General features: G+C 39.9%; 1 protein-coding gene across 2 annotated transcripts in view; it reads right to left on the bottom strand.

Moving 5' to 3' along the window:
- The window catches only part of RASGRP3 (RAS guanyl releasing protein 3), a 118,610-nt gene extending 92,749 nt beyond the window's left edge, over positions 1-25,861 (bottom strand). The window contains exons 1-2 of one of the 2 annotated variants that reach the window (XM_061432058.1): positions 25,569-25,861; positions 1,608-1,644 (exon numbers count right to left, since the gene is read on the bottom strand). The gene's annotated coding sequence lies outside the window, so the exon portion shown is untranslated. The remainder of the gene's footprint in view (positions 1-1,607; positions 1,645-25,568) is intronic. The other variant, XM_061432056.1, reaches the window with a different exon arrangement.
- Between the last annotated feature and the right edge of the window lie 941 nt (positions 25,862-26,802).

The raw sequence follows: 26,802 nt of genomic DNA, 5'->3' as shown, positions 1-26,802 counted from the left end.
AGCACAACTGCTTATACAATAACTTCCCCCACTAAGAGTCTTCTTTCAAAACCCTGACTTGACAGCACATTTTATCAATCTTTGAAGATCTCATCACTATATACCACAGATTAATGATAATATTAACTTTAAATCTTCTAAAATGCCACTGCAGTTTCCAGAATTCTTTTAGTTCTTGAAAAAAGTTGCTCAGAGTAAAAAATAAGTAAATAAATAAATAAATATAGATAAAATCCCCAAGGCTGTCTCTATGCATTTGCCTGAGACTCATTTGGTACGTAGAAAATAATAGAAGGGCAGTTTTCACATTTATGGTTTCCTTCCTATCTGTGTCAGCATCATTGTTCTATCAAAGTATAAAACACAGAGCTGATTCAGGGATAAATGAGGCAAAGAAAATATTCAAATTTATTTTTTTTCTTGTTATGTGATAGTCAAATGCACGAAGTGGGGCACAATTTGATCTTCCTAGGAATCACAGGAAAAGCATAGTTAGAAACTCCAAGTCCTCTTATTCTTATATGCAAACTCTAGGACCCCTCGGGCCCACTTCTGCCTATTCTCTCATTGTTGTTTTGCTCTTGCTGGACTCCTGAAAGTCTGCTAAGCTGTCCTGGGTTCACATCACAGCCCACTGACTATGATGGTCAGTGAACACTTTCGGAATGAATGAAAGAATTTATTTTTACACCATGGTTATACTATACATTAACCATACTATTTTGATACCAAATCCATTTGCTCAAAATTATACATAATTCTAACCAGTGTCAATGTTTTACTCAAATCACTTCTGCTCTTTACTTTACCATATTACCCAAACCCAGCTGGCTGACTACAAGTCCTATTTTCCAGTCTTTAGTGCCAAACTACTTGCTCAAGCTTTAATCCAACCATCACCACCTGAGGGTTCTAAATCTGTGAGGCCTGAGCTTCTAACCTCATTTCCATTTATCATACACATGATCAAATATCGCCATGGTTTACTTGCACTATCTTTGCTGAAACTTTCAACTGCATCTCAGGCTTACTTACACCCTTTGTGTGTAGAATGCCTTTGGATAAGATATTCTTTCTGTGACTTCCTGGAAAAACAAAAAGGCAACCACAAGAGTGGGAACCTGCTGCGGAATGAGGATCTAACATTCTTGCTATAGGATTTTCTTATTTGCAGATCACAGGGGGTCAACTAAGAAAGCCCTTTTAGAAGCACATTAAAAAGTGGTAGGAATGGTTCCAGTTTTCCTTCATATTTTAATTAAATAAGGAGTGTTTGTTCTCAGGGCTTTTCTTGGTGATTGCCATTCTTATTAGTGAAAGGCAATAGATTCATTTATGTTGTGGTAAACTCTCAAACTGAGAGGCAAGTACAGGGGAAGGGTCAGAGCTGAGAGGCGGGTGCTGCTTCAATAGAACCATAGGAAGTAAGAAAGTCAGCCAAAGCATCTTGGCTTGTGGAAATAAACACGTGGTAGTGAGCAATCAATGCAGGAGAGCATAGGTTAAAATAGCTGAAAACAGCAACCTAAGTGGTGAGGCTTCAGTAGGTATCTGAATGCTTATAAACCCTTTTTAAAAATATATATTCTAATGGTTAGGAAAATTACCTTATCACTTGGAAGAATGCTCTTGTTTCCTTTTACACTGTAAGAGAAACAGATGCCTGTGTGAATTTTTTAACTTATAAAATACTTAAACTTAAAAAGCAATAATGCTCATCATAGATAAATACAGAGATATATGTAAGGGAAATACTACCAAAAAAAATAAAATAAAATATGTTATTGTAGAACTCCTCTCTCTCACTGACATGACACACAGCAATGAGAAATGCATCTCATGCATATGCATACATACACACATAGGGCTCTATTTTTCCATTAAAAAGTAATCTAATTTGATTTTCCCCCATCACAGTGTATCATGGTTACATATACTGGCTTCACTACCAGTAACACCGATTTATTTTCTTAATAGTTTTGTACTCCTTCATACTGTAGTTATCTAGTTTATTCACCTTATTGCTGAACACTAAAGATGCTCCTAGTGTTTGTCTCTATAAACAGTGCTGCACTTAACATTCTAGCACATGTCTTAGTTTCTGGTGCTTTTATTTCCAAAGTGTAGATCTCCAAAACTGGAATCGTTGGGATTTCAAAGTGTTTCATTTTACTCTGAACTCTCATTTATTTCCCCAAGACTAAACTGAAAGCAACACAAGGGTCAAGGCCTTTAAAAGACTGATAAATGTAAATTTAGAGGATCAAGATTATTCATTTGCAGAATCCTGTCCTACCAGGCATATTAACTAAATCATTTGTGTTGAATATTTTGCTTGGTTTTCATGTAGAATAATAACATTTTTTTAAAACCAAAGCATATTAAGCCAAATCACTATAATTGGCCAAAGTTAAGAGTTTAGAATCTATTTCTCTCGCTTCCCTGGATAGCTTAGCTGGTAAAGAATCTGCCTGCAATGCAGTTGAGTTCAGTTCAGTCATTCAGTCTTGTTCAACTCTTTGAGACCCCATGGACTGCAGCACGCCACACTTCCCTGTCCATCACCAACTCTAGGAGCTCACTCAAACTCATGTCCATTGTGTAGGTGATGCCATCCAACCATCTCATCCTCTGTCATCCCCTTCTCCTCCTGCCTTCAATCTTTCCCATTATCAGGGTCTTTTCCAATGAGTCAGTTCTTTGCATCAGGTGGTCAAAGTATTGGAGTGCAAAGCAGAAGACCCCAGTTTGATCCCTTGGTTGGAAGGATCCCTTGGAGAAGGAAAAGGTTACCCATTCCTGTATTCTTGGGCTTCCCTGGTGGCTCAGTTGGTAAAGAATCTGCCTACAATGTGGGAGACCTGGGTTCAATCCCTGGGTTGGGAAGATCCCCTAGAGAAGGGAACAAATACCCACTCCAGTGTTCTTGCCTGGAGAATTCCATGGACAGAGGAGCCTGGCAGGCTACCAGTCCAAGGGGTAACAGAGTCAGACATGACTGAATGACTTTCACTTCATTTCAACCCTTATTATCTGCATACACCAAAAATTCCATGAACTCTAGAGCCCATTCAAGTTGCAGAATCTCTTGCTGATTGATTTTTTTTTTAATGTATGAGCAAAAATGAACTGATATGTTAGGAAGAACAAAAATGTTAATGTTGGACTAGAAATTAGTGCTGGGTGGAAAAGGATCAGGAGTGCCCTCACTTACCTCTATCTTATTTTCTGGACTGTGGCCTTAGTAACTGAAGGGCCAGCTCTTCCACATGCCATCTCAGTGAGGGAGGGATGGGGCCCACAATCTAAATATAACAGTAGGAGCACCCCAGGTCTACAACTACACTCTTCCTGGCATTAGATGTTTATCACAAACCACCTCTTCTAAATTATATAGTTTCACCATGTCATTTGGTTTGGGATTTTGGAGTGAAAGTTTGGACTATGTTAGTCTGTATTTTAACAGCATATATATTCCACCTGACCATTAACTAATATGGCTATACCAGCCAACACAATTTAAGATACCAGCAACTGAGCATAGAGTTCCTTGCCCAAAGGAAAGGAAAAAAAAAAAAAGTTCTATTCAACATGAATTAAAGGGAAATTGTTCACATTACCAAAGCATTCTTTGTTTTAGAAAGCCACTCATTGCAGGATTACAAGAAATGTGTGTGCCCTGGTTCATTAAAAATGGCATTCGACCAACCAAAATTCAACTCATATTATTCAAGAACATATTTGTTAAGTAAAATAAACATGAGTCCAATTTTGGACCCAACTTACTGGCCTAGATGGTCTGTGTCCTTTCCTTCAGAACAAAAAAGGAGGCAAGCAATTCCTAGCTGCCTGTGAAAGACAGGTTATTTCACAACCTCTCCAGGGGTGCTTAAAAGTAACCTGCGAAAAATAGCCCCGCAACTCTGACATTAGTGTCCTCAGCAGAGGGGCCAAGTGAAACTCTAAGTTGCCTGAAATATGTCCCCTGCAATCTAATTCCATAGGACTACTATTAGCTGAAAATCCCCAGTTTTCCTCCTGACAATTCCAACACTAATATGTTTTTTTTCTTTTTTAGCCATTTTCCAAACTAGGAGGAGAGGCAGTACAGTGAGTGGTGAGGATTTTGGCATGTTGGAGAACTGGAAAATCAGGATTCTCATTCCCTAATCAGTCACTCACTAGCTGAATAAGTCACTTAACCCTTCAAGTACAGGCACCCCCTGATTTATGATGGCTTGACTTGCAAATTTTTGACTTTATGGTGTTGTGAAAGCTATACACATTCAGTAGAAATCATACTTTGAATTCTGAGTTTTGACCTTATGGCAGAAAGCGAAGAGGAACTAAACAGCCTCTTGATGAAGGTGAAAAAGGAGAGTGAAAAAGCTGGCTTAAAACTCAACATTCAGAAAACTAAGATCATGGCATCCGGTTCCATCACTTCTTGGCAAGTACATGGGGAAAAAGTGGAAACAGTGTCAGATTTCATTTTCTTGAGCTCCAAAATTACTGCAGATGGTGACTGCAGCCATGAAATTAAAAGACGCTTGCTCCTTGGAAGAAAAGCTATGACCAACCTAGATAGCATATTAAAAAGCAGAGACATTACTTTGCTGATACAGGTCCACATAGTTAAAGCTATGGTTTTTCCAGTAGTCATGTATGGATATGAGAGTTGGACCATAAAGAAAGCTGAGTGCTGAAGAATTAATGCTTTTGAACTGTGGTATTGGAGAAGACTCTTGAGAGTTCCTTGGACTGCAAGGAGATCAAACCACTCAATCCTAAAGGAAAGCAACCCTGAATATTCATTGGAAGGACTGATGCTGAAGCTGAAGCTCCAATCCTTTGGCCACCTGATGCAAAGAGCCGACTCATTGGAAAAGACTCTGATGCTGGGAAAGATTGAGGGCAGGAGAAGAGGGTGACAAAGGTTGAGATAGTTGGATGGCATCATCGACTCAATGGACACGAGTTTGAGACAACTCTGGGAGATAATGAAGGGCAGGGAAGCCTGGTGTACTGCAGTTCATGGGTCACAAAGAGTTGGATATGACTTAGCGACTGAACAATAGGCTAGCAGTATGCACTCTGATCCTCTCTAGTGATGCTGAGCTGCTCTGGCGAGCTGCAACTCCCAGTCAGCTGAGTGATCACAAGAGGAAATAACCCATATACTTAATACCATTCTGAACTTCTACAACCATTCATTTTTCACTTTCCGTACACTATTCAATCAACTACATGAAATACTCAACATTTGGGTATAAAATAGGCTTTGTGTTAAATGATTTTGCCTGACTATAGGTTAATGTAAGTGGTCTCAGCACGTTTAAGTTAGGCTAGGCTAAACTATGATGTTCAGTAGGTGCAGTGTATTAAATCTATTTTCTACTTGTGATATTCTCAGTTTATATTGGGCTAATTGGGACATAACCCCATTGTAAGCAGAGGAAGACCTGTGTAAGATTCCTCAATTGTAAAAAGGAAATGATAATACCCAACTCAAAGGGTGGCTATGTGGGTTGGAAATAATGCATTGCACTTCAGAGTTTTATCCTATAAAAATATACATATACACAATAGAGTATTACTCAGCCATTAAAAAGAATACATTTGAATCAGTTCTAATGAGGTGGATGAAACTGGAGCCTATTATACAGAGTCAAGTAAGCCAGAAAGAAAAACACCAATACAGTATACTGATGCATATATATGGAATTTAGAAAGATGGTAACGACAACCCTGTATGTGAGACAGCAAAAGAGTCACAGATATATAGAACAGTCTTTTGGACTCTGTGGTGGGGGGGATGATTTGGGAGAATGGCATTAAAACATGTATAATATCATATAAGAAATGAATCGCCAGTCCAGGTTCGATGCAGGATACAGGAAGCTTGGGGCTGGTGCACTGGGATGACCCAGAGGGATGGTATGGGGAGGGAGGTGGGAAGGGGGTTCAGGATGGGGAACACGTGTACAACCGTGGCAGATGCATGTTGATGTATGGCAAAACCAATACAATATTGTAAAGTAAAAAAAAATATAATAAAATAATTAAAAAATGAAAAAAATAAATTTAAAAATTCAATAAATGCGCAAGGATAGACATATTGTGTTAGTCACTCTGTCATGTCCAACTCTTTGCGAGCCCATGGACTATAGCCTGCCAGGCTTCTCTGTCCATAAAATTCTCCAGGCAAGAATACTGGAGTGGATTGCCATTCCCTCCTCCAGAGGAACTCCCCAACCCACGGAAGGAACCCTGGTCTCCTGCCTTGCAGGCAGATTCTTTACTGTTTGAGCCACGGGGAAGTCTCTTGTTGTCTCTAGACATAAGACAAGTTTAATACAACACCTGCAATAACAACAATAAAAGGGAAACAACCAAAACCAAGGGGTTGTTGCTGTTTAGTCACTCAGTCACGTCTGACTCTTTGTGACCCCACGGACAGTAGCACACCAGGCTTTCCTGTCCTTCACCATCTCCTGGAGCTTGCTCAACCTCATGTCCATTGAGTCGGTGATGATTGATCAAAATAATCACAATACATTAATTCAATGCTGAATAAATCATGCAGCCATGAGAAGAATGGATGGGAAGATGCCTTCGATCTAATAAATGACAAAAACAAGCTGCATAAAAACAGCATGCATAAATTATTGTTTTAAGCCAAAAAAATCTCCATAATGTATTTATGTTTTCAACTGCATAGAAAATATCTACAGTAACAACCAGCAATAAACATGTAACTACTCTTAAGAAAAAAAGAGAATTACAAGCTTTCCTCTTTTATACTATTCATTTGATATTGAGTACATTCACTTATACTAAACCTGCATTTTTTTATAATTAAAAAGTAATGGCAATAAAGAAATGATATAGTGGAACTATATGTAACTTTGTTCCATATATTCCAAGTCTTTTGTTAATGTGCTATAATATTTCATAATTTTAAAAAGTTTTTTTTAATGAAAAAGAAGGAAAAATAATGAGAAATAATTAACGTAAAGAATTTAGCAGAATGCCTAGTGGGCTGAGATGAATAGTGGTTATCTTAGTTCCCTCTGCTCAGAAGTGACAGAACTCCTTAAGTAAAACAAGTGTACATGCAACCAGGTACGTTCGTGTGTGAACTCGATCAGTGTTTTATTTTCAAGTGGATGACTATTATCTTTATTGTGGTGATACATATCATGGATATATACACGTCAAGACATCAAATTGTATATTTTTATTATGTGCCATTTATTATATATCCATTATACCTCAACGAAATTGGTTTTTTATATTGGGCTAAAATTTTCAACTGTAATAACATGAGAGATGGGAGCATGAGAGCATAATTACAGGCTTCTAAGATTTTTATGACATTCAGAAGATATCCTAATGTTATTCAGAAGATGTTATGATGTTAATATGAAGATATTAACATCAGGCTTTGCTCAATCAAATATGTTTTAAAATTTTCAGTGTAACTACTAAAAGAAAAGAAATGGACGACATAACGCTCAAAACACTAGAGGGAGAAACTGGAATACAGAAAACTTGAAAAATCCGAAAGAAAGCAGGAAAGGAAAAGAAGGGTAAACAGAAAATAAAAAATACCTAAAGAACCACAGTGTTAATTGTCTGAATTCACCATGAAAATGCAAAGACTATCATTAAATAACAAAAGATGGACCCATTTTTAATCCATTCAGTTCCCTAGGTGTCAGATATGTGTGTGTAACCAGTGTGTGTGTGTTTCAGTTCAGTTCAGTTCAGTCACTCAGTCATCTGTGTCCAACTCTTTGCAACCCCATGGACTGCAGCACGCCAGGCCTCCCTGTCCATCACCAACTCCAGGAGCTTGCTCAAACTCACGTCCATCGAGTCGGTGATGCGATCCAACCATCTCATCCTCTGTTGTCCCCTTGTCCGCCTGCCTTCAATCTTTCCCAGCATCAGGGTCTTTTCCAGTGAGTCAATTCTTCGCATCAGGTAGCCAAAGTACTGGAGTTTCAGCTTCAGCATCAGTCCTCCCAATGAATATTCAGGACTGAGTTTACACACACAGATAAGAGGATCAGACAATGCTCCCCAACTCAACTTCTTTTAACTATTTTTCTGAAGCCTTAAAAGTGATTGAATGAAAGTTCTTTATACTAAAAATAACAAAGGGAACTGAAAAAACTAGATCAGGAGGAAAGACCATGAGTGAAGTGGAAGGGAGACAAGAACTGGCAAAGAGAAATACACTTCCCTGCTCTTACCTCGTGAAAATGGTAAATGAAATGCATGTGAGGTTGTTACCCAGCTGGTCTGCAGCAGAAGTGCCACCCTCCCTACTTAAAGCAAGGTGCTCAGTGCAGGTGGGGCTCACATCTGGGACTGAAGGTAAAGAAGTGGCCTTCCTCGTGTGGTGGAGCTGGGACTCTGCAGAGGAGTGTGAACCAAACTTAACCAGGCCAGAAGGGACAGCTCATCCACCCTTTCACGGAATCTTTGAAACTGGGTTTTAATCAATGTTATCTGGAAAACAGATGGAAAATTCTCCCCAGAAGTTAATTCTTTAGTCTTGTTCCAAAATGAGGCCATGTGGCTCCTTCAAGCTGTGTGCGTTTGGCTGTACTCTCCCAGCCTCTGTTGATTTTACACTAGTTGGGGTTGACGCGCAGGGGAATTGTGGGTCAGACGATAGGAGACTGTGGACAGTCTTGCAGTTTATTGCCGGTACACGGCATCTCCAAATGTCCTTCCCTGCTCAGTCATCTAGGAGTTTGTGATGTTGGGCTGATCGCTGTGATGCTAAAAAATAAACTGCTCAAGACTAAGAATCAAAAGACAGGATTTCTCATACCAGCTCTGCCTTCATCTAGTTAAGGTATAGTAAGTGAGTCCAACACATTTACCATGATGAGTCCCCCTTAATTATCAAGAAAGTGGTAATAGCAATATCTGTCTCACAGATTTTTCTTGGAAGCAAAGAAAGCAAAGGAAATAAATATAGAGAAAAAGTACTTTGAAAACCCATAATGTATTGTAGAAATGTAAAGTATACTCATTTCTCACTACTTAAAAATTTTAAGCTGTGGTCCTTTCCTTACATGACATCACCTCCTACAGAGGAGGCTGCGAAGTTTTAGTCGTCATCTAGGAGAAGGCAATGGCACCCCACTCCAGTACTGTTGCCTGGAAAATCCCATGGACAGAGGAGCCTTGTAGGCTGCAGTCCATCGGGTCGATAAGAGTCGGACACGACTGAGCGACTTCACTTTTACTTTCCACTTTCATGCCTTGGAGAAGGAAATGGCAACCCACTCCAGTGTTCTTGCCTGGAGAATCCCATGGACAGAGAAGCCTGGTAGGCCGCAGTCCATGGGGTCTCACAGAGTCGGACACGACTGAAGCGACTTAGCAGCAGCAGCAGCAGGACACTGTCTCTCTAATATGCCCATTCTCTGTCACCCTCTTCAACAACAAGCCCACCTGGCCCTCTGACCTTTGGAACTTCCTTGATCCTTGAGCAAGGTTCACTGGTCCAGGGATGGGCATGTGATCCTAACTGGGCCAGTCATGGCACCTCTCTCACTTTGGCCAAATTGGAGTGTTTCAGGGGTAAGCACCTGATTCAGGCAGATGATTCCCTAACCTAATGGGTCCCTTCCCCATATTTTTCAGACACGGAGCCAGAACATTCTTTTTCTTTGGCCAAGTCTTAAGATATAAAACCCAGAACCTATTAGCAATCATATTTTCTGCTTTGACTACTGTGTTCGGGAGTCAAGTGGGAGAAGAGGGCTGGGTTTCAACTTTTAAATAATTCTCTGGTTGTAACTAGAATGTGTCTACCTGCAGCTGGACCTCATCCCAAGACCAGGGTCCTGCAATCTAAACACCTATGTTTTATCCTCTTGAGAGAGTAAACCTCTGGTATCATGGTACTGTGTAAAGCAGGGGAGAGGACCTGGGAATGTAACTGTTTCCTAGGAAGATTTTCAACCAGTCTCCCTCCCTTTAGTCTCACCTTCACCTACAGTTTTAACAGTACTTGGTGCCACTAATTCTCAAGTCTTCGAAGAGTTCTCCAGTATAAATTCCTTGGAGAAGGAAATGGCAACCCACTCCAGTATTGTTGCCTGGGAAATCCCATGGACAGAGGAGCCTGGTGGGTTACAGTCCATAGGGTTGCAAGAGTTGAACATAACTTAGCAACTAAAACCACCACCACAACCAGGGCAAACTGGGTTGATTTTCTGGTTTCCACTATTGAATTAGTCACCATCTACTTTCCAGCTTCCGAAATATTGTCATAGTGTATTTCTGACTTTAAGAAACCCAAATCCTTTGATCTTGTCTTAATAGGCTCTCAGAAGGAAGCAGAGGTAAGTAAAAGTATATGCTAAACCCACCTTTACCTGAAGGCTCAAGGTCTTTTCAATGTACTTGTCACTCTTTATAATATTCTTAACCCTCTTTGATGTCTCTCTGGCTCTGGGGCCCCTGTACTGCTATGCTTACCCCAGGCTCTCTACTTTGGCCACATCTTCCTAGTCATGTGCCCCATATTTCAAAACTATTCCACTTTCCATATCGATTTTCCTTTCCCTAGTTACAGGATTATATCAGAGAAAGAAAAGCATAGATAACCCAACTTTATACCAAGGTATCAGGGATGAGCTTGTCTTCACTGGAATAGTTACGGTTTTGAAAAAATAACTTGCATTGATTTCGATGTGTGTGATTCCAAAACTCGTGTATTTTCACCCTAAACTTTTTTAAAGTAAAGCTCCCCCCAAAAATAAGATCAATTCTAACCATTCTTAAAACTTTTATTTCAGTGTGTATTTGCAGTCACCTGCCGATGGTCCCCAATAATCCTCACGTGCCCTCTGTAGTCCTTGTTGACACTGTCTCAGGGCTGACCCTGCATAACCACTAGAATACAAGAGCCATAGTGGAGTGTAATCCCCAAGGCAAGGTCATAAAAAGCATTTCGGCTTTCATCTTAGTCAAGGATTTCTCACTCAGAAGTCAGATGCCAGGTCATGAAGATATTCAAGCAGTCCACAGAGAAATCCCACAGGAGAGGACCTGGGGGTCCCAGCCAACAGTAAATACCAACTTTTCAGCCATGGGGATGACCAGCTTCAAAAGTAGGTCTTCAAGTTCCCATCAGGTCTTTGGATATCTGGAGCCTCATCTGATGCCTGATTGCAACCCACCCTTAAGGCACTTGGTTAGGGAGTGACTTGTTACACAGAGACAGGCAACTAATAAATATCTTTACTGTGTTTTATAAAATTTATAACAGGCAGAGTAATGCTCAAAGTTCTTCAAGCCAAGCTTCAACAGTACATGAACCGTGAACTTCCAGATGTTCAAGCTGAATTTAGAAAATGTAGAGGAACCAGAGATCAAATTGCCAACATCCGCTGGATCAAAAGCAAGAGAGTTCCAGAAAAATATCTACTTCTGCTTCATTGACTATGCCAAAGCCTTTGACTGTGGATCACAATAAACTGTGGAAAGGTCCTCAAGAGATGGGAATACCAGACCACCTGACCTGCCTCCTGAGAAATCTGTATGCAGGTCAGAAAGCATCAGTTAGAACTGGACATGGAACAACAGACTGGTTCCAAATTGGGAAAGGCTGTATGTTGTCACCCTACTTATTTAACTTATATGCAGAGTACATCATGAGGAATGGTGGGCTGGATGAAGCACAAGCTGGAATCAAGATTGCTGGGAGAAATATCAATAAACTCAGATATGCAGATGACACCACACTTATGGCAGAAAGCGAAGAAGAACTAAAGAGCCTCTTGATGAAAGCGAATGAGTAGAGTGAAAAAGCTGGCTTAAAACTCAACAGTTAGAAAACTAAAATCATGGCATCCGGTCCCGTCACTTCATGGCAAATAGATGGGGAAACAGTGGAAAGAGCGAGACTTTATTCTGGGGGGTTTCAAAGTCACTGCAGATGGTGACTGCAGCCATGAAATTAAAAGATGCTTGCTCCTTGGAAGAAAAGTTATGACCAACCTAGACAGCATATTAAAAAGCAGAGACATTATTTGCCAACAAAAGTCCGTCTAGTCAAAGCTATGGTTTTTCCAGTGGTCATGTATGGATGTGAGAGTTGGACCATAAAGAAAGCTGAGCACCGAAGAATTGATGCTTTTGAACTGTGGTGTTGGAGAAGACTCTTGAGAGTACCTTGGACAGGAAGGAGATCCAACCAGTCCATCCTAAAGGAAATCAGTCCTGGATATTCATTGGAAGGACTGATGCTGAAGCTGAAACTCCAATACTTTGGCCACCTGATGCAAAGAACTGATTCATTTGAAAAGACCCTGAAGCTGGAAAAGATTGAAGGCAGGAGGAAAAGGGGACAACAGAGGATGAGATGATTGGATGGCATCACTGACTCAATAGACACGAGTCTGAGTAAGTTCCGGGAGTTGGTGATGGACAGGGAAGCCTGGCTTACTGCAGTCCCTGGGGTCGTAATGAGTCAAACACAACTAAGCGATTGCACTGAACTGATAGCTTTTTAGTCGCCTCTTTAAGTATTTTAAGTATTTCTAACATCATTCAATATTCTTAAAGATTCCAATGTCATCAAATATTCCTCTAAAACATGACTTTTCCCATGGCTGCACAGTGTTCCATCTTACCAACAATACAATAGTCTAATATGTCTTTTTTTCTTTTTGAGACTGAAACCACACAAGCTTTATTCAATGACCAGAGAATGGAGAAGCAGGAACCTAGTTCACAAATCAACTTCTTCTATAATATATTACATCTTAAAAGCAGATATTTGGAAAACAATGTCTCAGCCCTAAAGAATGAATCCCTAGAGATGGTAAAATATATATATTTGGTTGGAGAAAAATATATATGTATGAGTGGAAATTCTATTACTATATACTTTGTTAATATTTTTATTCTTTCACCAAACATAAAATTCATATATTGGTGTGTAATCCCTTATAGCAGGTACTCTACAAAAAAATGATTGACAGAATTTAGGATCTCAAATCATACCCGGACATGGGTATGTCTCAACATGAGACATGGCTCATGTCTCAACACCTACCTTAGCACCAAGTGCAGAGCAATCGTGTTGTATCTGGTGTGTATATAACTGAGGAAATACACCTGCTCTCTATCATATGGAAACTTGTGTCTTAATGAATCTCACATTGCAAATGATAATGTTATGTTAACTCACAACAAATGATACAAGTATTACTTAAGCACTCACTATTATACATAGTATCTGGTTCCCAAAGGGTATTAATAAAAAATAGCTTTATTGAGACATAATTCACATACCATACAACTCATTGATTTCCGTATATTGCATTATTATTATTTTTAAATAGTGGTAAGATATATGGAACAAAAAATTGCTACTCTGACCCTAACCACTTTTAAGTTTACAGTTCAGTAGGATTTGTCACAATCACAATGTTGTACAACCACCACCATTATTTCCACAAATATTTTAGCACCCTGATTAGAAACTCTATAACCGTTAAGGAATAATTCTCCACTCATTCCTGTCCCGAGCCTCCAACAACCTCTTTCTGTCTCTATGATTGGCCTATTCAAGATTTTTTTTTTTCAAGATTTTAACCTAAGTGAAATTATATGATATTTCTCCTTTTGTGTCTGGATTATTTCACTTAGCATATTTTTTTTCAACATACATCCATGTTGTAGTATATACAGAACTTGATTCCTTCCTATGGCTGAAGAATATTCCATCAAACATTTATACCATTATATGTTTATCCATTCATCTGTTGGTGGACTCTTGAGTTGTTTCCACTCTTTTGGCTACTGTGAATTGTGCTTCTTGGAACACTGACCTACTCCAGAGGGAGTTTTAGGAAAGGAAAAACAAAACATGGCTCATACCTCAAGGAATTCATGATTAGCTTGAAGAGAGAACAAATTCCTGGAAAGTTAACTATAAAGTCAAATAATAGCTGAATAAGCGAAAGAAATACCAGTAAACATCATGTGATTAAATATATTAGACAATAGACCGTGTGTTACAGTATTTTGAAAGTGAGCGAGGTCACAGAAGACTGGTAATAGTTTTATCAAAGTGAGCGATTCTGTGCAGCGTCTGGAAACAGACACTTTGGATTAGAGAAAGGAGAGGGGTGGCATAACCCTAACTGGCCAGGTCAGCACAAGAAAGTCTTCAGAGAGGGAAAACACATGGCAATTTCACGGAAAATTAGGAGACACATTGGTTAGGGCCTGAGAGAGAGAGAGGTCAGAAAAAAGTCAAGAGCCCTGTTACACCTCAATGCCAGGGGTGTAACAGCTTTGGGGCATACCAGCTCAAGCCCCTTTTTGCTGAAAACTGCCCCCATCCGCAGGATTAGTCTAGTGACCTCCACTCCCAAGGCCATAAATGACTAGAGAAGGGATTGACACCTGAGGCAAGTATAGGCCAGTCGGATCATCAGATTTTTTTACAAGAGAGTCTGGAATTTAGAACTACCAGTGCTTGAACATTCAAAGGACATTCACACAGATGGACATCCTCTTTCTCCCTGTGCTTGGTGAGACAGGGAAAGCTGGAAAGAGAGAGAGAGGGAGTCAGAGAGAGAGAGACAGAGGGAGAGAGAAGCAGAACCTCCCAGAAGGACTGGAAGTTTGGAACCGTCAAGCTCTCCTGTCGGGTCCCAGGCCCCTGATCAGCTGGTTTCTGGGTGGAGGCCCCTGGCAGCCTCAGCTTATTTCTTGTGCTTCTGTGAGGTATATTTTTTTCTTACAACCAATGTAGCTTACGTTCATTGTAACTTGGCTAAGATCCCAGGCAGTGTGTTGTCCTCTGCCAAGTGTTCACCTAAGCTACTCCATGGTATTGCTGCCTTGGCATCCATTTTGTTTGGCTAAAGAGGCCCGCAGGGTGCCTTAAATTCACACTAGCCCCCCACGCAAGGGTGTGCCCTAGAAGACAGCCAAAAGAGCCACAGGCAAATGTAACTTCCTGGTAAGTGTGAAAGTCGCTCAGTCGTGTCCGACTCTTTTTTGACCCCATGGGCTATATAGTCCATGGAATTCTCCAAGCCAGAATACTGGAGTGGGTAGCCTTTCCCTTCTCCAGGGGATCTTCCCAACCCAAGGATTGAACCCAGGTCTCCTGCATTGCAGGTGGATTCTTTACCAGCTGAGCCACAAGAGAAGCCCAAGAATACTGGAGTGGATTGCCTATCCCTTCTCCAGCGGATCTTCCCAAGCCAGGAATCGAACCAGGGTCTCCTGCATTGCAGGTGGATTCTTTACCAACTGAGCTATCAAGGAAGCCCATATGACTTCCCCAATAACCCCTGTGATCAACAGTCTCCCCAACCTCCAAGAGCCTTCCCCCGTGTCACTAAGTTAAGACACCCCGTGGAACTTACCAAAATCCTGCCTTTGGGATTTGGACTGAGCTTAGCTCAGGAACCTCAAAGCAGTCCACCCAGGGACTCCACCTTAATAAAAGCTTGTGCCCTAGGTCATGAGCCTGCCCCCTTCCTTGACCCCTCCCTTCAGGCCTGCCATGTACATCTTGACGATAAACCTATTTCAGTTTCTCTTATAGTCTTGTGTTTTGCTTACCATCCTACACCTGGGGTTCTACTTAACAACTGTTAATTCAATAAAGTCACAACAACCCCCAAGACAGATTATAGTCAGTCAGTTATGCTGTATCTGTGGGTTCAAAAAAACTTTTTCAGAAGGCTCCAAAAAGCAAAACTTGAATTTGCCACAAAGCAACAACTACTTCCCCAGCACACCCACTGTATTAGGTATTACAAGATCTGGAGGTGTTGATTTAAAGTAGAGGATGTTTACATTAAATGCAAACTCTATGCCATTTTACATAAAGGACTTGAGGTACCTCAGAGGGGTCTTGCAACCAATCCCCTGTGGATAGGAGACTCTGAGGAAAGGAAGTCAGCTCAAATGAGTCCCCCCACCCACTTTTTTTAAATACTTTTTTTTTGATGTGGAGCATTTTTAAAGTCTTTATTGAATTAGTTATAATATTGCTCTGTTGCTTATGTTTTGGTTTCTTGGCCCCTAGGCATGTGAGATCTTAGCTCCCCAACCAGGAATCAAGCCTGCACCCCGCGTCGGAAGGCGAAGCCTTAACCGCTGGACTGCCAGGGCAGTCCCCTGGAGTGAGCCCTTGAATAAGGGGAAAGGCGCAAACACAGGAGCCGTGGTGACGGGAAGGGAGGAACGGGGTAGTCTCAACTCACCTGTACGTCCCTGAATTCTCTTGCTGGTTTGTGAGCTCAATCAGTGGCCCCACTCGCCCCAGGCTTCTTGATTTCGCCTAAAGGCCAGTTAATACCTGACCTTGCACCTGCTTCTCATTTACTAGTGAAGAGCAAAAGCGATGGCTGTACTACAGAATCCAACAGTTAATGGCGCTCACCAAGATACAAAACCCTGGCTTGGAAAGTACGCTCTACACGCAAAGGTCAGTTGCACAGGCCTCCACCCCTCCTTTTCCCCTTCTGGAAGCTGCAGAGGAAAATTCACAGAATGATCCAAATCCTGGTTCCCCTGTGCCCTGCCTTCCTGCCCCCCCCACCCCCCGCAAGCAGAACCGAGCCAGTTTGGCGAACGCTCTTTCTCATGTGGCCCCGTGTTCTCTTTCACCACAACCTTTCTCTCACCTTCGTCTCTTCTACCTCTCTGCCAAATGCGACTTAGGAAAATCACGCCCTATATGGGAATCGAAAAAGCTCCTAATTGTGGCTACACCCTGAAGAGAGGTACTTGGTCCTAAGGATGGAAAAAAAGAAAAAAACAGGCAAATCCAAAGTTAAGAAGTTAAAATTAGACACAGAAATGAAAAGGTCTTCTCCACCTAGGACTAACGCAGATAACAAGGCTGTTCCCGTAGGAAAGAATTCCATCTATTTCCTCATTCTTCTCTAGTGAAGCTTCTGTCCCACTGACAATGACAAACAAAATAAATACAATTTATCTTTTATGCTTGTCCTGGTACCTGACAGAACACCCGGCACTTTCTAGATTCTCCGTCAGTGCTTTTGCTTTGAGTAGATGGAGATTGTAAATTGATTTGATATACTATTTTTCTGTTTGCATGCTAAGTTGCTTTAGTCATGCCCGACTCTTTGCAACCCTACTGACTGTAGCCCACCAGGTTCCTCTGTCCATGGGATTCTCCAGGCAAGAACACTGGAGTGGGCTGCCATGTCCTTCTCCAGCAGGTCTTCCTGACCCAGGGATCGAACCTACATCTCTTATGTCTCCTGCATCGACAGGCGGGTTCTTTACCACTAGTGCCACCTTGAAAGCCCTGTTTGGGTTAATTATTAATATATTATTAATGTATTAATATAATTATCAACATAGTGCTGTATGGTATAATGTACTAATGTAAAACAAAATGTTACTAATTATATTTCATTGTAAATGCATTGGAGTAATAATGCACATTTATAATAAATTATAATTAAAGCAAAATAATTTAATGTAGTACATTCTAAATACATTGTAATGATTTCACTGTAAGCATATGATATTTTAGGTGCACATACCAATCACTCTTTATAACTTTGTTTCTTTAGGAAAAATGGAAAGTCAATTCAGGGAACCAAGAACATTCTTAAAAAACATGCTTTTGAAACACTTCTGATTTATATATCATGCAATGGATGGTTACTATTTATATTTTAAATGTCTTTAACCTTTATCATGATTTTAGAATTTTCTGATTGTTTTAAATCTAGCTCCATAACCAAACCTTCATGGAATAAGCAATGAACCTAAAATATGATTGTTTCAGTTGACTGTGACTCCTTGCCAGGACTTCAGAAGGCCTTGTTTCCAGGTCTCTGATGTTGGCGGGGCCTTAAGAAACTACAATGTCTTTTAGTTTTATCCACTTCCATCAGTTCTATTTTTGCATCTCCATACTTAGCACACAGAGCTATCTTTATCACTCCAGCTGACTGGCATGAGAGTCCCCAGGGCATAGTAGCTATACAAGATTATTTAAGCATACTTCCTCCCCTTCAAATAGGACAATGCAGAATGCATAAAAGACATCAGAAATGGTCACAATGGTAGAAGTCTGTGTATGTGTGCGTATGAGAACTGCTAAAGATTTCTTTCTTTGTACTGTTGTACACATTATTAATATCTATAATGATTTCTAGAAGTTTAAGCTGTGTAATGTCATCTGTTCGCATGCCTAAATTCACTTGGAAACATCATGATAAAATAAAGTTCCTTATAATCACATAATCCAGATTTCAAAGTCTGAGAGTTTTTTAAAACTTCTCACCCTTATTCTCAATTGAGGAATCCATAGTTACGCAGCATTCCAGCTGATGCAACAAGCAGTTGGATTGTTCTAAGAGGACAAAACTCAGAAACTGTCAATCCTTTGCTTGCTTTTCAGTTATTCAGTTTTAGCTGATACATGTAAGATTGGCCTAATGAGTGCATCAGAATGGAGAAGACCATGAGTCCTGAACAGATAGCGGAATCTCACAGTCCAAAATTCACATGCCATTTATGAAGCCATGGAAGCTCTGCTGTTGAGATTCGCACTGCCCACTACATACAGTAGCCACAGGGCACCTGAAGCCACTGAGCACATGAAATAAGGCCCATCTGAACCGAGAGTGGTGGCAAGCATGAAATACACCCTGGATTTCAAAGACTTAGTACCAAAGAAGAAGAAGGTAAGATGTCTCGTTACCAATCTTTTATATTGATTGCAAGTCAAAATGATAATGTTTTGGATATAATGGGTTCAACAAACGAGATTCCTAAAATTAATTTTGACCTGACTATGTAAGTTCTTAATGTGGCCACTAGAAAATATAAACTGACACACGTGGCCCACACTTGTGGCTCACTTTATATTTCTAGTGGACAGTGTTTGGTCTAGAGGCTTCCTCATTAAGTCACATGGCCAATAATTGGCCTTTCAGACTGGAGGTCAGAGTTGCTGCAGAATTTTACTCCAAATCAGAGTAATCAGAGGAGAACAGTAAAGGAGTAAAGGTTAAAGCAGCTCCTTCGTGTTTAGTTTTTACATCCAAACATTTAATAATACCCAGCAGGACAGTTAAGTCATGTCTAGCTACAGGAGCCACTGGTTGAGAGAAATGTCACTGCGGTGTATGTAATACCTGCCTTACTTAAGCTCTTTCCCAGTTGATAACACATCCATTTTCATCTCAGTCGCTGTTAATCGTACTCATTTCACAGCACGAAAACAAGACAGTGAATCATGAATTCATTTGTTTTGACTTTTTGTTGTTTCCCTCACCATTGCTGCTAAAACAAAGACAAGCGATCTTTTCACAGAAAATAGAAACATGAATTTGATTTTCTAAATTTTACTGGAAAATAAAGCTTTTCAGACCCTGTGTATGGGCAACAGGGGGCTGGTTATTATTGTAGCAGTACTATAACCGGACACATGGTGCACACTGAGAAGTTCACACTGATCCTGAACATCAACATAGATAAAAAAATTCAGTCCCAAATCCCTGACATGCAATTACCAGTTTACTGAATTTAAAACACATTGGGGGTTATTGCTGCCAGCAAAGAGTTGTGTAACTGCTATTAAAAACAATAGTGATTTCAGAAGTAGGTTGAAAACAAAACAATAATATCTTTATAATGTTCTGAGATTGTTGCACGAATAGAACTAAGACGGGCTTCATTGCATTTCCCAGTCTGATTTGCTGACCGTCTTGTCTGCCCATAATTGTTTTCTGCCATTCATTTCCTCCAATTGTCAATTATTGCTAAAACAATTATGAAAAAAAAAAAAACCAAGTGTCTGTCTGTGTTTCCTGTTGCCAGTGAATACAGTGAAGTCATAGACCAGACTAGTGCATCATAATCTTTTCCATTACAATGAATTATGCTGTCACAAACAGGATACAGCTCCTTACTGGGCAGAGAAGCCTAAATGGGGCTGAATTAGCACAAACCTGATTGTCAGTCATGAAAGCAAGAAATTATAGCATCGGGACTTAGTTCTCCACTGTTTCAAAACATATTGGTTTTCATACCTGATTATAAAAGTAGTGCGTGCTTATCCCAGAGAGAAAGCAGAAAATAAAAATCACCATTACCCCCACTGACCAGAGATTCTTACTGCTAACAGTTTAGTATATAGATTTTTAGTTCTTAATTCTTTTTCATATATACATTTGTAATTTGTAAGAAAATGGGATCATGCCACGAATGTAACATTTTTGTCTTTTCTTTTTTCATATATACATTTACTACAAACAGTTACTGTTGCCATTAAATATTTTAATGTAATTTAATGGCTATTTGTAATTCCATATTGTGGACTATTATTTGTCAATTCCCTAACTTTGTATATTTTCCAAAACTTTTCTGTTTCAAGTAGACAAACTTTCTTTTACATACATTTTTGTCTCAATATATGAATATTTCCTTAGGATACATTCCTAAAAGACTATATTTTAAGAGAAAATATATGGTGTATTTTTAAATAAACATTTAGAATAATAAGTCTAGGAAATTTTCTTAACAATCAAGGCACAATTGCGTATTAAAAATTTCATAACCAAACTTGATGGTGGCTCAGATGGTAAAGAATCTGCCTGCAATGCAGGAGACCCTGGTTGGATCCCCGGGTTGGGAAGATCCTCTGGAAAAGGGGATGGCGACCCACTCCAGTATTCTGGCCTGGAGAATGTCATGGACAGAGGAGCCCCGCAGGCTACAGTCAATGGAGTCTCAAAGAGTCAGACACGGCTGAGAGATTTTCAGCTTTTACTTTCCTAACAGGATAAATAAGTGAAATACCTTTAATGATTACCAAGTTTAATAAATCCAGAACGGGATACCCTTCAAGCCAGCCATCTGGAACGGTGTAAGTATACTCTACGAAGTCCATTTCCAGAATCTCTTAGCACAACTAGACTCCAAACCTTTTAGGAGCCCACAGATGTTTCTGCTGACTCTGACTTGGTTTCCTAAGGAACTAAGGTTCCCAGCGGAGAAGGCAATGACACCCCACCCCTACTCTTGCCTGGCAAATCCCACGGACGGAGGAGCCTTGTAGGCTGCAGTCCATGGGGTCGCAAAGAGTCGGACACGACTGAGCGACTTCACTTTCACTTTTCACTTTCATGCATTGGAGAAGGAAATGGCAACCCACTCCAGCGTTCTTGCCTGGAGAATCCCAGGGACGGGGGAGCCTGGTGGGCTGCCGTCTATGGAGTCGCACACAGTAGGACACGACTGAAGCGACTTAGCAGCAGTAGCAGCAGCACATTCCCAGACCGGAGCTAAGCGTTGTAACCTGGTTCTGCCACTAGAGGGCAGCCAGAGACAGGGAGAGGAGTTTAACACCCTTGGTCCTGTTTTCTCTTCATGGTAATTTTTATTTCACCAAATAACCGAGGAACAATCTAAAAACAAGGCGCTGAAGGGAAAAACAATTTGCGTAATAAATATACAAATAAATAAATGGGAAGTTTTCTGTGTATAAACTATTCCCTTTTCCTCAGACAGATTAAAAGGTGCAGAATTCTGAGGGCTACCACAGTGAGGTACAAAGACCAGGCATCTAGTTGGTCCGTGTTGATGTGTGGCAGGGGCCACCACAGTGTTGTGAAATGACTGTCCTCCAATTAAAATAAATAAATAAATTAAAAAAATAAGATTTGGGTTACAGCATGAACAACTGTGCCTTTAGATCTTTGTAGACGGAGGAAGTGAATCCACAGAAGATACTCAACATTCTCCATGGGAATGAGCGGGAACATGGCTTTGGGCATATGGACACCTGGGTTCCATTTTCTGTCTCTAACAAGGCAATCGTGGACAAGTCACTTAACCTCTCTGAGCCTCAGTGTTCTCATTTGTACAACGTGGCTGGCAGTGGAATCTGCTCATAGGTAGTTGTGAGCATTAAATAGAGAATGGATATTAAAAAAAAAAAAAAAAGCTTGGCATAAAGAAAATCTCCATCAGTGTTGGCTTTATCAATCTTTCCAGGCTTTACCTTTCTCCTAAGCTATTTCCCATTTCCAGTGTTTCTACCTGATTATCTATTTCTACCTGATTATCCCATCATTGCCTCAAATTTAATATGTCTGAGACCAAAATCCTTGCCTCCCTCACCAATTCCCTGACCTGCTGCTATCTCTGACTATTTCTCTGAATGGACTCTAAATTAAACATAATATCCTTTCTAACACTTCCTCTCCTCCCAGATCCATACCCAATTAGTTTACAAGACATGTGGATTTGTTCTCTAACGTGTCTTCATCTGACTGGTTTCTTTCTCTCTTTTGTCACCAACACCCAGACCTTGGTGAGCTGTTCTCTCTGCCCCAGCAGGTCCTGCCTTGAATGACCAGATCTTATTGATGTCATTTCCCATTTCAAAACCCTCAGTGTCTCCTCAGTGTCTTCAAATTAGATTCTAAATTCCTTAGTCTAGCGTTATTGTCCCACCGCAGTCTGACCTCAATCTCCTCCAGACACTTTTCACTTTTTCCATATGTGCATTGCTTCTGCTTCGATCAAGCTGCTTGACACAGAGTTCCCTGGTAGGGTGACCAGATTTGGAAATAAAAAACACAGGACTCCCAGTTAAATGTGAACCAGATCTACAACAAATATATTTTGTATATCTCAATCAACAGACCTCATGCACATACTCTTACTAGGAAAAGTATATGTCGTTTATCTGAAATTCACATTTCAGTGGGAATCCTGTATTTCATTTGGCAACCCAAGTACTCTCCTATCCCTTCCCATGCACACGGTTCCATTCTTATCTTGGAGGCTTTTATCTCTAGCCATACCCATCAGATCTGCCCTTCAAGTCTGAGCTCAATTTCTTCCCTCCAAGAAGCCTGCCAGGATCAGAACTTGTAATCATCCACATCATTCATTTGGTTCCATATATAGGATGCCTTGTGTTCTGTATAATTCCAACTCTCCACGTTAATGTTGAGTTTATCAAAGGTAGAGATTATAAGTAGAAGAACTTAATAAATATGCTTTGGTGGTGTTACTGCTGATCTGTAATATAGGATGTGAAGGGATAAGAGTATAGGAGAAAAAGAACCTCCAGAGGTCACTGATCTGGATTTAAGGTGCTCATAGACCCATGAAAATCAATTTGCAGCTCCCCTTGCTCCCACAGCATCAGGCCAGGTGGGTATGGCTGCCTGGCGTGGGACGCTTCTCCCCATGTCCTCCTTCAATACATCCTACAAGTTGTGGATTACAAATTGTAGGTTTTGTGAAATCTGTATTTCTTTAAACTGCACTCTACCGCTTCAGCAATCTGATGTCATTTATATTTCAATGAGTGTCAAGTGGCGGCTGTACTGTGTAACCTGTAAGCACATAGTAGTTGTAGGAGTTATGCTGGAAGCCAAGAAGTAAATGCTTTTAATTAATAGAGAAGCTAAAAAAGTTGCTTTTGTTTTTTTTTATTTTTTTTATTTTTCAAAATTAGCTAACTCTAGTAATATACTATGGGCTTCCCTGGTGGCTCAGCAGTAAAGAATCTGCCCGCAGTGCAGGAGATGCGAGTTCAATCCCCGGGTAGGGAAGATTCCCTGGAGAAGAAAATGGCAACCCGCTCCAGTATTCTTGTCCGGGAAATCCCAGGAACAGAGTTTTGTAGATTACAGTCCATGTGGTCGCAGTGGGACATGACTTAGTGAGTAAACAACAACAACAATAAAGTACTATAATCTCAGGAACTTGAGAATACATCTAGAAAATTGTAAAACTATTAAGCGATTCTCAAGAAATCTATTTTAAATAACTGGCACTTCATGGATACATTTATAAGCATCTATGGGCATCCAGAAACTAATGACCAAAAACAGAACTTTTAAAATTGGAAAAGATACATATTCTTAGAATAAAATACATAGCTCATAGTTTTATTATTTAAGCCTTCAACAGTGTTTATAACAATTTTATTCTCATAATGTAAACATACGAATACAACAAATGAGAATGCTGTTTTGAAATTGCAAGAGGAAAAAGTTCAACATACACAGAGAAATCAGAATCACTGTAAGCAGTGTTTCTCTCACTAGACCCACATGGAATGGCAATTAATTAGGTTACCTTAGACTTTATTTTGCGGAAATAATAAAATGGATTCAGTACTGAATTCAGGACTTTGCAGAATTAGAGAGTCCTGGAAACAAGGGCTAAGAGTTTGTTCTGTTTCTTCAGACTCATCATATTTGTCCAGATTAATTTTATTTCCCTCTATTTTTTACTACCTAGCTTTAACTAAGAAATATTGCTCTTTCTACTCAAGGATATTATACTTTGCTATTTCCATGGAATGAATTATAATTTTCTAATCAGAAGAAAATAACCCTTAAATTCTTCCAGGAAGGAGAACAGGCAATAAAATCCACATCGAGACAGAACTCAGCCTTGGCCTCCTGCATTAGTCTCAATCTGGCTGGCTCAGCTTTTCTGGCTTCCAGTTTTGCTATCTTCTTAAGACAGATTCTAAACATACCAATCTCAAACGGGGATAAACCAAAATAACAGCAACACATTTCCTTCTGCTTTTCCTTTTCAATAAACCACCAGAACCTTATTCCTTTGTTTGACATCATAGAAACATTAATCAAGTTTTTCCAGGACACAAATGTGAATATAATCAGTGGGGGATGCAAATACAGTGGATCATCTAAACAAACATACTTGTGTGATGGCAAAAAAATGTTAAAAGAGTTGGAATGTCCCTAGGAGCTTTCCAAGTTTTTGTGGGCGGCATCAGCTGCTCTTGGATATAATCCATTCCCTTTTGACCTTTCGACTTCCAAACCCAGGAACAATTTTTCAGGTCACTCAGAAAATATATGTTGAATGAATATTTTGAAATAATAATTTAAATGTAAGTAATTATTGTGAACAGTCTCTATCACTGGAGCTGTTAAGTGCTGGTTTGTTTTATGCTTCTAGAGGGTTTTCCTTAGTCTGAAAATTCATGTTTAGGAAAAGCTTTGCATTAAAAAATTCAATCTTCGCTGAATGTTATACAAAATTTAAATTTTAGTTAAAATAACTTTTCTAAAATAGACCACTTTTCTTGAGGGCCTCTCTGTTCAATGTATTCTAAAACCAGTATTGATTCAAAAATTGGTATGTGGAATATTAATAGGTACTTTGAAAAGGATAGAAAAACAGACAAATATCAAGAAATGATTTTTCAAAAATGACCTTCAGTGAAGTTATTTATACTATTTAATCCTCTGGTGACAAAGAAACCAAAGAAAACTTAGTGGAGACAAAACTATTTTAAAGAAACAACTATTTAAAAATATTATTGTTAAAAACTGAAGATGTCACAACTAAGGCTGAAAGAAATTTCCCCATTTCTTCAGCGATAAAAGCAAAGCTCATGAGCTCGTCAAGAGACTCTGCCCTCAAATTATACACACCATCCAGGGCTAATCTCCATAGCACCTGATATGTATGCAGACACAACAGCAGACTGTCTTGAAAAGAACGCTTACCTTAAATCGCAGGCACGGAATCATTTCCAGCTCATCCTCTCCGGTCTGCTTCACCAACCCCTCACCAGTTCCTCTTTCAGGTGTCTAAACACCTAGAGATTTCTGTTCTCTCTTCTAAAATGCTGCCTTCATCTCCATTGCCCAAATCCAGTGGAAACGTGGGGAGAGAAAAAAATTCTAATTTGCAAGCTGTTTATGCCTCACGACAACAGCGAAGCCGCTAAGCTTTGAGCTCAATGAATTAAAGGTTGTTTGGCTAAATGGCAGGCACACTTCCTCCTATTCTTTCTGGACTTAGTTTTCCTGCCTCCAGCGGTGCTTTTTCCTTTCCTGGGCTATAAATAGGCTGGTGGTAAGAGTCCAGAGGAAAGAAGAAGGCAGGAAATACATTTGATTTCACAAAGCAGTCTTGGGTGGGGGTGTGTGTGTGTGTGTGTTTCTTTCAAGTGAGCATCAATAAACAATTTAAGGAAAATTCAGCTTTGGTGCGTTGCACTGTAGTGAACATTTTCTTTGATTTCCTATAACCTCCGTTTAGCTGTCAGCTGTCATTTTCCATAAGCAGGGCTTGGGTTTGGAGATGTATTATTTTCTATACAGACCATAAAAAAATCTACATCTAAGCCTTCATTTTTCAAAAGATTGTCCGAAAAAAAAAAAAAATCAAATTTCCTGGGGGAAAGGAGGAAAAGGGCAGACAAGGAGAGTTACCATAGTTGTTTCTTTATGTTCAAAAGGAGGTGACGCAGCACTTTTCAAAGCAAGATTCAACCAAAGGCGAACAAAAAAAGCAGATACTTTTGCTTGGATGCAAGTATGAAGTCGAATTTAAAAACCAATCAGCTTTTGCACAAAATTAATAGATTGCCCACAGTCTTGCTACTCAAAGTTGTTTAACTTCTGCCACAATTTAATGCAACACAAAGTAAAATAAAGATTAGATGTCATTTTTTACATGTCAGATTGGCAGATCAAAATTTTGGATATTCGATACCATTGAAGTGTGGAGAAATAAGCATCCATATAACAGTAGATGGAAGTATAAACTGGCATAAACTATTTGATAGAGGGCAGTTCCCAGCTTCTTTCAAAATGTTAAGTGCACATACTCTAACAAGATATTAAACATGCTTGATTCTTCAAAGTGGGTGTGGAGATCTGGAAAGAAGGAACAGTTTAATTTCTGATATACATATTTTGTGCTTTTTTTTAACGTTTATACTGTGTATACCAT

This window comes from Bos javanicus, chromosome 11 (assembly GCF_032452875.1).
Source record: "Bos javanicus breed banteng chromosome 11, ARS-OSU_banteng_1.0, whole genome shotgun sequence".
NCBI classification, from domain to species: Eukaryota; Metazoa; Chordata; class Mammalia; order Artiodactyla; family Bovidae; genus Bos; species Bos javanicus.
This window is presented reverse-complemented; position numbering and strand designations above follow the sequence as displayed.